Here is a 13160-nt window from a genome sequence, read left to right as displayed (position 1 = left end):
AGTTTGACCCGGATTTGGCAGAGGATTTGGGGGAACGCCGGTGATCTGGATTTCTCACCAGAACTTGGCTCACTGTCTACTTCTACTGTGGCTACGGAGGAGGTTGGTACTTATTCAGTGGTGTTGCGTAGAGCAGCAGAGGCTGTCCACCTCGTGCTCCCTACAGTGGTCGTCAGGACTAACCTCCTGACAGAAGTGCTTTGGCCAGTGGCTACCTCTGCGGAGCCGCTGCTGCCCTGCGGGGCACCTGGTCCAGGCCCAACACAAGGGCTCCTGTGGATAGGAACGTGGCCCGACACCATCGCCCGGACCCGGCCAATTCCTTTCCCAACACCTCACCCCTGAGAACTTGGTTGTCCAAGCCTCTGCATCCCAGAGCGCCTTCCCTACCGCACCACCGGACAGGGAATCGAAGAAACTGGAGCATTTCGGTAAGAAGATTTTTTACTCCGCCAGTTCAGGGCTGCGGTCTGTAAACACTGCATGCCTCTTGGGCCGTTATTCTCGCTCTGTTTGGGATACGGTGGCGCGTGTGCTGCCTCAATGTCCGGAGGAGGCGCGGAAATTAAGCTGAAGGGAGGGATACCGCCAAGTTCACTATTTGTTGTGGCCTTGACACCGACGAATCGCTGGGCAGGGCGATTTCCTCGACGGTGGCGCTCCGTTGCTACGCCTGGCTGAGGACAACTGTTTTTTTCTGGGGATGTCCAGAACAGTTTGATGGACATGTCCTTTGATGATTATCGCCTTTTCGGCGACAAAGCAGATACTGCGTTAGAGCGCTTTAAGACTCGCGGGTTGCGGCCAAGTCCTTGGGCCTCTCTGCCACGCACTCTACTCTGCCTTCTGCTTTTTGCTCCTTTTGCGGCCACGGACGGGGTGCCCTGACAAGTTCGTCTCAGAGCCACAGGCCTGCGCAGCAACAGTCTCAGCACGGCTGTGGACATGGGACTCGCTGGGCTGGTCAGTCCACCTCCACGCCAGCCACCACTGCCTCCAAACCTTCCTAGTTCATTTCTTCAGGCCCATCAAACGCCAGTGGGCGGCAGGATTCGCCGTCACCTCCCCCACTGACACACCATCACTTCGGACAGGTGGGTTTTACAAATAGTCCGAAGGGGCTACTTCCTCCCTTTCAAGACTTCCCCTCCAGCCATGCCACCCCAGTACCACCGCATGTCGGGGGATCACTTGGCACTTCTTCAACAGGAACTCGCAGCCCTCTTGGCCAAGGGGGCCATCGAGCGTGTTCCTGCGCCAGAAGTAGGACGTGGTTGTTACTCCCACTTTTTTCTGGTGCCCAAGGATGACAAGTGCCTGCGTCTTATCGTGGACCTCAGGGACGTCAATGGCTTCCTCCGTAAGGATAAGTTCAAGATGTTAACTGTGGCTCAAGTCTTTTCTGCCGTCGGCCCCGGAGACTGGATAGTAGCGTTGGACCTGCAGGACGCATATTTCCCCATTACCGGTGTTACCGGCGGTTTACAGTAGGCGCATGAGCACTTTCAGTTTACTGTGCTCCCCTTTGGCCTTACCAGCGCCCCCGGGTGTTCACAAAAGGGATGGCAGTGGTCGCAGCTAGGCCTGGACAGTAAAATCCGTTCCGCTCGCGGAATTTGGGTAATTTCGCGTTCTGTGGAGAACGCAGAATTGCCAAAAATTCCCCAATCTGCGGCTTCATGTAATTTGTTGCTTGTTTGCGTTTTTAAAATGCGTGTTCGAGATATTTCCCCCTGAGCACGCAAACAGCGTTCATGAACAGAAAAAAATCATCGCGAATGGGCGGAACAAGCAATTCCGCGTGTTCGCAGAACTTTGCGTTCTCGCAGATATTTTTTACCAATTTGCGGAGCTTTGTGGAGCTTTGCTGAGCTTTGCAGAGCGCGACTACGCAAATTCCGCCCACCCTTAGTCACAGCTCATCCGCGCAGATCAGGGGTTCCATTCTTCCCCTATCTCGATGACTGGCTGTTGAAGGCTCCCACCTCCAGACTACGGCCGACCTCCTGCATTTTCGGGGGTTCTCCATCAATGTGCCAAAGTCGCACCTATTTCCCCCTCAGAAGCTCCTCTTCATCGGAGCGGTTCTGGATACAAAACACTTTCGGGCCTATCCTCCCTAATGGCCAGTCCAGGATATTCAGGTTCTGATCCCGATCTTACATCCTCTATCCTGGGTTTCGGTCAGGATAACCCAGAGGCTGCAGAGCTTCATGGCCTCCCTCATCCTGCTGGTCGATCATGCCAGATGGCATATGCAGGCTCTGCAGTGGGAGCAGCATCAGGGGAGCCTGTCTGATTACGTCTAGATCTCAGAGAGCACTGCACAACATTTGCAGTGGTGGCTCACGAACCGGCATTGGGTCAATGGCAGATCCCTCGGCCTTCCCCAACCGGAGCACAGTGGTGACGGATGTGTCCCTCCTGGGATGGGGTGGCCACATGAGAGAGGCGTAGATCAGAGGCCTAGGTCTCCGGCGGAGTCCAGGCTCCATATCAACCTTCTGGAGCTCTGGGCGATCTGACTTGCGCTGAAGGCATTCCTTTCTTCTGTCAAGGGGAGAGTAGCGCATGTGTTCACAGACAACACCACTGCCATGTGGTACTGGAACAAACAGGGCAGGGTGGTGTTGTGGACCCTGTCAGGAGACCCTGCATCTCTGGACATGGCTGGAACGTCAAGGCATTTCCTTGGTGGTTCAACACTTGGCAGGTTCTTTGAATGCCAGGGTGGAGAAAACTCAGCTGCAGGTGCATGATGGATCACGAATGGCGTCTTCACTCAGAAGTAGCGCAAGGTCTCTTTCAACAGTGGCGAGAGCCTTGGTTAGATCTATTCACCTCTGAAGAGAACATGCACTGTCAGCAGTACTGTGCGTTGGAATTTCCCATGTGGCACTCGCTCAGCGACACTTTTCTTTGCGAGTGGAGTTGCAGTCGGTTGTACGCATTTCCACCTACACCACTTCTGCCCAGAGTGTGAAGAAGATCAGGTGCGACCGGGCCCAAGTCATTCTTGTGGCCCCGGACTAGGCTCGAAGAGTTTGGTATCCCGAGCTACTCAGTATGAACGTGGATCCCCTGAACCAACGGCCTCTTCAGGAGGATCTTCTGTCACAGCAGCCGTGGCAGTCCACCACCCGAACCTGTCCAATCTCCACCTCCTTGCGTGGGGATTAAGTGGCAGCAGTTGATTCCTTTCGACTTGCCTCCTGAAGTCTGTGATGTCATTCTGGCAGCCAGGCGTCCCTCCACTAAGTTGGTATACGCCTGTAGGTGAAACAAGTTTGTGGCATGGTGCACAGCTAAGGCAGTGGCTCCCCTTTTTGCCCCTCTTTCAGAAGTCCTTTTCTTCCTTCTGTCTTTGGCCCGGCAGGGCTCTGCTCTATGCACTATTAAGGGCTACCTTTCAGCAATTTTGGCCTTTCACAGGCTCCATGATCAGCGCCCTATTTTTAAGTCCCCTGTCGTAAATAGATGTTCGAGGCATGTGGGCTGCTGAATTCATATCGTAGCATAGATCACCGCCTAGTGTTGGGTCCGGATGTTTGCACCTTGTTGTCTTGGAAGAGTCTTCGAAGTATCACGAGATAGGTGACTCCTCTCCTGGACTACAGTGCGCACGGGCATCTTCTCCATCTTCAGATTGTTTTTTTCCGCCATTGGGTTAGGATGTACTTCGACAGCTCCCACTCCTAGAGGCGCAGGGCTCCGACGATCTGGAAATAGTCGCCGTAGAGGACCAATCGGACTCCGATGACCAGATCAAACCGTGAGTACCAAAGCCCCTCCTCCGCCTCCACCTCCACACAAGGCTCCGGTCAAAGCATCGCCTAAAAGCCTTAGCCGTGACCGAAACACCGCTTCAAAAGCTCCGCCTTCCGGCTCGGCTCCGAAGACCACACCCAAGCCTTCCAGTACCCTGGGAACAAGCAAAACAGTTCCCAAAGTGGCCAAAGACACTCAACCCAAAAAAGTCGGCGACCATAAAAAGGCCGTCGACCCAAAAACGCCCGTCGACGCCAACAAGGTCGTCGATACGAAGAAGGCCGTCGACCCTAAAAAGTTCGCTGATCCAAAAAAGACCATCGATCCCAAGAAGGTCGTCGACCCGGAAAAGGTCGTCGATCCGAAGACTGCCGTCGATCCGAAGACGGCCGTCGAGCCGAAGGTCATCGAGCCGAAGAAGGCCATCGAGACAAAGAAGCCTGCCCATCATACAAAAGACATCCAGCCTAAGCAGACACTCGACCCGAAAACAAAGAATAAAGACAAGCAGGCGACCGACCCAAAACCCTCAGCGCGGAAGCCACGGACAGTAGAGGAAGACCTTTTCCATCCAGATCCAGTGTACCCAGAACAACAAAGACTGTATATAGACCCTGACACAGGACATATAACCGTCTACAATAAGAACAAAAGAAGACTGGACACTGAAGCCCCTTCTCCTGTTCCTCCTAAGAAAAAGGACTTTGGCACATCCCCTTCAAGACCTTTCACACCTCCTCCTTTCACTCCTACCATGCCTTATGTTCCATATTCTCCTCCACCTGTAGATTATGATGAGGAAGAAGACATGGGTGTAGATCCTCAGGATGACTTTATAGAACCTGACGATCAAGGAAACCCAGATGACACATGGAGTGACCATAATGATCCTGATGACACAGACTATACACAACCCATACCCGATCCCTCTCCATACCTCACAAAGCCATCTCCTACTGACGACACTGTCGCTTTTAACCAACTAGTGGACAGAGCAGCTCACTATCATGGCGTACACATGCACACTGACCCGATAGAAGAGGACTTTCTATTTAACACATTCCCAACATCAGAGAAGAGTGTACGTGTATTACCTATGCTAAAAGGAGTACCAAAACATGCACCAGACATCTTTAAAGACCCTGCCAGAGTGCGTGTCCTCAATCCAAGAATTGAGAAAAAATATAAACCTGCCCCTACAGACCCCGCTTATATCCGATCTCAGCTACCACTAGACTCCCTAGTTGTATCCAATGCTAGGAAGAGAGCTAATTCACAAACAGATGATGCCCCCCTTCCCCCCCCTCTCCTGACAAGGAGTCGAAGATTTTAGAAGCATCAGGGAAGAGAGTGGCCTCTCAGGCAGCAAACACCTGGAGGATTGCCAATACCCAACCTCTAATAGCACACTATGACCGAGCAAATTATGACCAACTGGAGGGATTATTACAACACCTACCAAAACCTTATAAAGCAAAAGCAAACGACCTAATACAGGAAGGGAAATTCATCACTAACGCATCCATAAAATGCGCCCTGGATGTAGCTGATACAGCCGCTAGGTCTGTCAACACTAGTGTATTGCTACGCCGGCATGCCTGGCTCCGCATTTCCGGGTTTAAAAATGAAGTGCAATCTACCATACTCAATCAACCTATTAATCAGGATTTCTTATTTGGACCTGCGGTTGATACCATCTTAGAAAAGATGAAAAAAGATACTGACACCGCTAAGTCCATGGGTGCACTTCAATTTCAACAATCTAGGAGCTCTTTTCGTCGCTCCTCCTTTCGAGGCTCAGGCAGAGGCCACACATCCCAAACTAATTCAGCATTCAAGAGCACTACACAAGGCACCTTTAGTAGAGGCTCCAATGGAGGAGGTTATAGAGGGAACAATAACAAAGGCAGAGGACGTGGTAATAACACCCGAGCCTCCGCCGCCACCAAACAGTGACTTTTTCACACTCCCTCCAGACCAATTAACACCAGTCGGAGGCAGAATAACACAATTCCTACCAGTCTGGAACGCTATCACTAGACAGGTGGGTGAGGCAAATTATCCAGTATGGTTACTGCCTGGACCTCACTTCTACTCCACCCAACATACCACCCAAACACTGTCCAATGTCCAAAGAACACATCACACTGTTACAACGGGAGGTGCTATCCATGCTAGAAAAGGGTGCCATAGAGCCAGTCCCATTACAACATCAAGGTTCAGGGGTATACTCTCTATACTTCCTCATTCCCAAAAAAGATGACACACTCAGACCAATATTAGACCTCAGACCTTTGAACCAATACATACTCTCAGATCATTTCCATATGATCACTCCACAACAGGTACTCCCACTACTCCAGCAAGGCGACTTCCTCGCCACATTAGACCTCAAGGATGAATACTTTCACATCCCCATACATCCAGCTCACAGGAGATACCTCAGGTTCACAATAGAGGGTCAGCACTATCAATTCAAAGTTCTCCCCTTCGGGGTAACTACAGCTCCAAGGGTTTTTACAAAATGCCTAGCAGTAGTAGCGGCACACCTCAAAAGGCAACACATCCATGTGTTCCCTACCTCGACGATTGGCTCATAAAAGCCAACTCATACGAACAGTGTGCCAGCCACACCTCACAAACAATTCATCTACTGCACAGTCTAGGATTTTCAATAAATTACCCAAACTCTCATCCACAACCCTCCCACCTACAGCAATATCTGGTAGCAACAATAGACACCTTAGTAGCAAAAGCATATCCAACTCCAACCAGGATAGCCAACATACAATCTCGCATTCAAACATTTCAGCCACAACACTCCCTACCAGCTCGAGTGTTCATGCAGCTTATAGGCATGATGACCTCCTGCATATTCATCGTCCCTCATACTCTGCTTCAAATGCGCCCCTTACAGGAATGCCTAGCACGCCAGTGGAACCAAGCTCAAGGACAACTAAAAGACCTAGTGTTGGTAGACAGTCGCACTTACCGCTCTCTGCAGTGGTGGAACCCACAAAACCTTTCCAAGGGACGACTGTTCCAGGAGCCGGTTCCAGAGGTAGTACTAACAGCGGACGCATCACTGACAAGTTGGGGAGCCCATCTCCTTCAATATACAGTCCAAAGTCTCTGGACAGCAAAACAAAAGACACTACATATAAACCACTTAGAATTACTAGCAGTATTCCTAGCAATGAGAGCCTTTCAAAAATACTTACGCAACAAGGCTGTGTTAATCCGGACGGACAGCATGACAGCCATGTACTACATCCAGAAACAGGGAGGGACACACTCCCTACAACTGTCTCACCTAGCACAGAGCATATGGAGATGGGCAATTCCACAAAACATTTATCTCCTGGCAGAACACCTCCCAGGGATAGACAACCAGATAGCAGACCAACTAAGCCGACACAGTCAGCAAGTACACAAATGGGAGATTCATCCTCAAGTTCTCCAACCATTCTTCCAAAAGTGGGGACATCCAGACATAGATTGGTTTGCCACAAACGAAAACTCAAAATGCCCGTCCTTCGCCACCAGGTTCCCACACCCGTTGTCACAAGGCAATGCGATATGGATGAACTGGTCAGGCAGATTTGCGTACGCATTTCCACCAACCCCAATGATTCCATTAGTGGCACGCAAACTAAGGCAATAGTCACTCACAATGATTCTGGTTGCTCCCACATGGGCAAGACAGCCATGGTACACGACGCTCCTAGAACTCTCAGTGGTGCCTCACCAAAGACTGCGCCTCTCGCCACAACTGCTAACACAGAACCATGGAGAAATCAGGCACCCAGATCCCAATCAGATGAACCTAGCGATCTGGCTCCTGAGGTCTTAGAGTTCGGATATCTAAACTTGCCTCCGGACTGTATGAACATTATCAAGGAAGCAAGGCGTCCCACTACCATAGCATGCTATGCAGCTAAATGGAAAAGATTTGTTATTTACTGTAACAATAACCAAATCAATCCATTGGATGCCTCCATCCAAAATGTAATATGTTACCTGCTACATCTTCAAATATGTAATCTAGCATACTCATCCATAAGGCTACACCTTGCTGCTATAGCAGCATATCTTCAAAACAGAAATGTGTCCCTATTCAGAATCCCACCTATCAAAGCTTTTATGGAAGGCCTTAAAAGAATTATCCCTCCAAAGCATCCACCTTCTCCAGTCTGGAACTTAAACATAGTACTTACCAGACTCATTGGACCCCCCTTCGAACCACTTCATTCCTGTGAACTACAATTCTTAACATGGAAGGTGGCATTTTTAAATGCTATTACCTCCCTCAGGCGAGTGAGTGAGCTACAGGCACTAACCATTCAGGAACCTTTCATGCAAATACACCACAATAAAATAGTGCTTCGTACAAATCCTAAATTTATCCCAAAAGTTATATCCACTTTCCACATCAATCAGTCCATAGAAATGCCAGTTTTCTTTCAAAACCCGCAATCCATGGCTGAAAGAGCTCTCCACACACTAGACGTTAAAAGAGCTCTTTTATATTATGTTGACAGAACAAAATCATTCTGAAAGACAAAGCAGCTATTTGTTTGTCTCTTTTTCACCACAACATAAGGGTAATCCCATTTCCAAAGCAGGAATAGCCAGGTGGATAGGTAAATGCATTCAAATATGCTATCAAAAGGCAAAGCGCACTTTAACAGTTCCCACAAAAGCACAATCAACGCGTAAAATGGGGGCATTCATGGCTTTCCTAGGAAATATTCCTTTAGAAGACATATGTAGGGCAGCTACATGGTCTACCATACACACTTTCACCAAACACTACTGTGTTGATGTGCAAGCTAAGCAACAAGCTGCTGTGGGCCAGGCTGTCCTTAAAACTCTTTTTCAAACCACTGCAGCTGATACAGGCGACCACCGCTAGAGGAGAAACTGCTATACAGTCTAACAGTCTTTGCTACGATATGAATTCAGCAGCCCACATGCCTCGAACAGCAAATGCTTCTTACCATTATGCATCTGTTTCTGGCATGTAGGGCTGCTGACATTCATATACCCACCCTCCTCTCCGGTGCCTGTCACAGCTGCATGGTTATCTTCCTTACATACATTTACATGGTAATTTCTTACTTTCCTATACTCCATCTTTGCCACAATGGCGAAAAACAATCTGAAGATGGAGAAGATGCCCATACGCACTGTAGTCCAGGGGAGGAGTCACCTATCTCGTGATACTTCAAAGACTCTTCCAAGACAGCAAGGTGCAAACATCCAGACCCAACACTAGGCGGCGATCTATGCTATGATATGAATGTCAGCAGCCCTACATGCCAAGAACAGATGCACACTGGTAAGTAGCATTTGCCTTCTCAAAGGCATTACTCACCTTTCCCTCCTATTCCGTTTGTAATGCCGCAGTGGGACTTGAATCTGGTTCTTACCTATTTGATGTGTGCTGCTTTTGAGCCTCTTCACAATTGGCCTCTTCGTCTGTTAACTTTGAAGATTGCTTTCCTGGTCACCATCACCTCTGTTAGGAGAGTGAGTGAGCTCCAGGCTAATTCTCGCAAACCTCCTTTCCTGTCTGTGCATCCGTACAAGGTTGTACTCTGAACACATCCATCCTTTCTGCCTAAGATTGTCACTGCCTTTCATGTCTGGCAGACCATCACCTTGCCCACTTTCTTTCCGCCTCTGCATCCTTCCAGAGAGGAAGAGAGGCTCCACCTTCTAGACCCAAAACATGCACTCTTTATTTTACCTGAATTGCACACAAATCCACCAGTTCCGGGTGGATGACCAGCTCTTTGTTGGCTACGTGGGCGCCAAAGAAAGGTCGGGCCGTGCACAAGCGGACTATCTCCCAATAGGTCGTCTTGTGTATTAAAGCCTGTTATTCTCTGCCAAGAAAGGAGCCTCCGGTGGGGCTGTGCGCCCATTCCACAAGGGCGATGGCTGCCACTATGGCATTGGGACGTGGTGTCCCCTTACAAGACATCTGTCAGGCAGCTATGTGGGCCTCGTTGCACACTTTTACTGAGCACTATTGCTTGGAAAGCCAAGTCCGGAGAGACGGCTTCTTTGACGATCTGTTCTCCGGGACTTCCTGGTGTGATCTTGGTTCGCAGACTCACCACCGGGGTTGGTATTGCTGGGGTATCTTTTCTAAAGTAAGGAATCTAGCATGAACGCGTTTCTTTCAGATGAACAAGTTACTTACCATCGGTAACAATATATCTGTAAGAAAAATTAGTTAGTGATAGATACCTTACCGCCCCACCCATCCTCCCCATTCTGCGAACTGATTTCTAGGGTTGTCATCCCTTTCAGGGCCCTAGTTTCAATGCACCAGTGGTCAGTATCGTGCATGGCTCTGCACTCCTGGCACGGAAAGTCGTGTACAGAATTGACGTCCACGCGTGAGGGCGGCATCTAAGTAGCTGTTGCGAGAGTCATCTCGGCAACCACGATGCCAACGATGGACACATAGCCGCACAACGCCACCTTCCGACGCGCAGGGGTACTGCTGACAAAAACCTTCCGGATCCAGTCTGATGCCTGGGGGTAATTCTTAGGTAAGGAATCTATCACTAACTAATGTTTCATTCAGATATATTGTTACCGAAGGTAAGTAACTTGTTCTTTGGGATGAAATAGTTGTAGTTTTTCCGTATAGATTTTATGAGTTGAGCATTATCATAATCAACACAACCTTACCTTTGTAGTCAAAAAACATAATTGCTTCAAACAGAAAAAGACTCTTGTTCATTCAATCATACCAAAGAATAGTATAGTGAAGTAGGAGCGATGTGTGACAAAACGAAGGTACTTAAAAGGTGCTACTCAACAGTTTTTCACTGCAGTGTCCTCTTTGTTTACTCTGTTAGGAAGTGTCCCACACTCCTAAAGGAATGAATATTTTATCAGAGGATGTCTACCTATATTTTCTCTGCTGCCGTCGTTTTTTGTTGTAAAGGTGTTTTTGAGATGATGCTCTAGATTCATATTGTTTCATTCTACGTAGACCATATTTTGAAGACCCATGTATTTAAAGTAAGTGTAAACTTCTGCTCCTACTTTTGAAATTAGGCACATGTTCACTAAACCCTCCCCTCAGCATGTAGCTGTGTTCGTTCAGAATGCATCTGCTTGAAATCAGAGTTGCAGTCTTGTTACTGTTAAACTTTGCCTGTAATAGCGTATTAGTGTATCCTTTGCTGCAACAATATCTTGACTTGTTCTCCAGCGCAATGTTGGTGATCAGACTAAAAGTTGTGCACATTTTGTACTTCTGTGGCGTTAGGAATGCAGCCAATCCAAGGGAGAACCATACACAAGAAAGGTGATTCTCTGCGGGAATAAATTCACAAAAACATTTATTATTTAAAAGTACAATTTGTTAATATTGTATGAGCCGTAGCCTTTGGCACCACAAAATATACACGTTTTTACATAATTTGCACAGATCCTTTCGCACATTTTGAAAATGCATGGAAACACAGCCCATTGTCAAGGAATATCTTTAACTAGTGTAGAGTGCGTCTGGTTTTCTGCAGCACAATTTCATTACATTGATTATTACTTAATGTGAGAACTATTCAAGCACACTCTGGCCTTGTCAATGAATACTTTGATAAAGACGTCCACCATGTACTATTAGTCTGTGGTCCAACTAAAGGTAGCACAGCACCTGTTCATGGAGATACAGTGAGAAGCTAGTCAATATGTGAAATAATCTCCAGATCAACTGTTCATTGTAGTCATTACGTTGTAGGTGTCAAGCTCCATTATAAGCAGAGCCAATGCTTTTTGGCCAGTTTCTTTATAGCCTTTTCAGCGTACAAGGGCAAGTGTATATGGTTCACTAAAAACAAAGGTAGAAGCGCATTAATCAATCGAAATTAGCTGAGTGTGCCAATTGTATGAGCATGCAAGGTAGTCACAAGAAAGTTATGCCATTGTTCCAGCAACTCTGTGCAAGCCACCACCAATGTGAACCACTAATTGGAAAATAGAAAGAACCAGTGTTCCCACCTGTGACAACTAACTCAACTGAACAGCCTCGAGGGGAGAAAAATATACTTTCTGGTAACTCAGTAGTTGTGCCCATGGAAAACCATAAAGTGAAAACCTTTTTTTTTGCCAAAGATTGCTTAAACTAGTGGTTTTACAGCCTGAAAAGACAAACCAAATGAATCCACTCCAAACAAGGTTCACTATCAACAAAATTACCAGCACGCCTTGCTGTGATGTAGAGAGTCCATCTATAATTTATAAATGGAGAGGGCAATCTGTGAGGGCCCTGTGGCAATCTATGGGGATAAAATAACAGAATAGAAAACCAGCCATTGCTCGCTTACCAAGTTGTATAGGAAGACTGACCTAATCATGACTCACCTGGCGCTCCATCATTTGCTTTGGCTGGCCCTGCAACGGTACAGTAAGGTAGAATAGAGGTTTCAGTATAGAAATTAAATTAAACCAAGCCGGTAAGTGATGGGCGGCAGGCTAGCAGTACAGGAACTTTGGGAAATTAATCTTGAGAAAATGGCGAACAAGAGACCACAAAGACGCACACACAGAGAATCGTTATATATGCCATTTTGGAGTAGAGTCAGAGGAATAATCCTGTAACTCAATTAGGCATAAAGGCTGGAGGAGCTGGAAAAGTGAAAAAAACTTCTAACACCCATCGTGAGAAAGAAATAGTTTAAACAAGGATAGTGGCAACCACGATGAAATGGTAACAATGTCCAAATTCATACCAAGCAGGCAGCAGATTTTGAACCAAATGCAAAAGAGCACTTGAACACAAATCAGTCATGGGCAAACTATATTAACAACTTTACCTCAACCCCCCCTACCCCCCCCCCCCCCCGCCTCCCAAAAAAAAACCACATTTCTCAGCAATGTGAATTCTTAATATACAAACGTAGTTACAAAAGGACAAGAGCATAAATACTAATTGCAAAATTACTGTACTGGAATTAGTACAAGTCGCAACCCATAAAACATTGATTTTACTGTTGATACAGCAAGTGACTGAACAAAAAGGAGTCTACATATGAACACCCCCTCATATGGGATGGAAAGGTAGATAACGGAGCCCTGAAAACATTAAACATATACACAATCATAAAGCATATAGATGATAGAATACAATAAAGGTCCATATTTCATGATTTTCATTGAGGCCATCAGTGGCTGTACAGAATTTTTCAATGTACCTGGGCCCCATTCTTAACAGTGTGACTTCCATTGAGCCACCCCTCCCGTCTGTTGTTGCCAAAAAAATCACAGACCATTTAATATCATTTTCACAATGGTGGTGGGTTCCAAATTGTTCAAGCGTTGCATCCTGTGTCTGACAACCTATTATGGACATTTTTTTCATCTCCTTG

The 13160-nt window shown here is 47.3% G+C and overlaps 1 protein-coding gene across 5 annotated transcripts in view; it reads left to right on the top strand.

Annotated features, from left to right (window-relative positions):
- Positions 1-13160, top strand: part of MYCBP2 (MYC binding protein 2) — a 1909483-nt gene that overhangs the window by 1301848 nt on the left and 594475 nt on the right. The window lies entirely within an intron of this gene.

The sequence above is a fragment of the Lissotriton helveticus genome, chromosome 8, assembly GCF_964261635.1.
Source record: "Lissotriton helveticus chromosome 8, aLisHel1.1, whole genome shotgun sequence".
NCBI lineage: Eukaryota > Metazoa > Chordata > Amphibia > Caudata > Salamandridae > Lissotriton > Lissotriton helveticus.
Note: the sequence above shows the minus strand (reverse complement) of the source record. Positions and strands in the feature narration are given on the sequence as shown.